The sequence below is a fragment of the Bison bison genome, unplaced genomic scaffold, assembly GCF_000754665.1.
Source record: "Bison bison bison isolate TAMUID 2011002044 unplaced genomic scaffold, Bison_UMD1.0 scf7180017864407, whole genome shotgun sequence".
In the NCBI taxonomy this organism is placed as follows: Eukaryota; Metazoa; Chordata; class Mammalia; order Artiodactyla; family Bovidae; genus Bison; species Bison bison.
In genome coordinates this window covers 76518-77166 of record NW_011494976.1, presented here as the reverse complement: position 1 = coordinate 77166, position 649 = coordinate 76518, and the positions used below count along the sequence as shown (strand labels likewise).

Here is a 649-nt window from a genome sequence, read left to right as displayed (position 1 = left end):
TCTGGGGGGCTGCTGTGGGGGTGGGCAGACGTGGCCTCAGAGGGCCTCATGCGCTCGGGGACCCTCGCCTCAGGGACGCGGACAGGGCCGTGTGGCCGCACCCACCTGACAAACGGGCAGGCAGTCTGCGTCTGCAGAGGCGGGATGGGCCCCGGGCAGCCGGCGACCCCACAGCCGGCTCAGGTGCTCCCTGTGCAGTGACAGGGCTCAGGAGTGGAGCCAGGGCCCCCGGGGTCCCTAAGTCCAGGGATCGCATCGTCACTGTGTGGGGGCCGGGGCCAGCTCCCCAGCAGGCACACCCCGCAGGGCCCCTCCTTTCCAGACAGATGGTCCTACTTCCCACCTCTCTGGGCCTTGGGGACCCATGGCTTGCTGGCACTTCAAATCACATTAGGGGGCGACCGTCAGGGGACATCAACAGTGGCCTGGCGGGTGTGCGCAGACCCGTCGGCCGCATCCTGGAGACCTCTCGCCGTCGGACTCCAGCAGCTGTCACGACGGTGCCGAGCAAGGGAGACCACGGGCGAGGCCAGCAGAAGGCTCAGGGGCCGGCAGTGCGGTCACGGCAGGAAGCAGGTCAGCCCGGTGGTCTCACTGCACCCACGGCCCGAATCACCCCCCCAGGCCGTGGGGGGCCATGGGGGGGTGG

At 70.1% G+C, this 649-nt stretch overlaps 1 protein-coding gene across 1 annotated transcript in view; it reads right to left on the bottom strand.

Annotated features, from left to right (window-relative positions):
* The window catches only part of LOC105002249 (cAMP-dependent protein kinase type I-beta regulatory subunit-like), a 44234-nt gene that overhangs the window by 38895 nt on the left and 4690 nt on the right, over nucleotides 1-649 (bottom strand). The gene's annotated exons all lie outside the window — the stretch shown is intronic.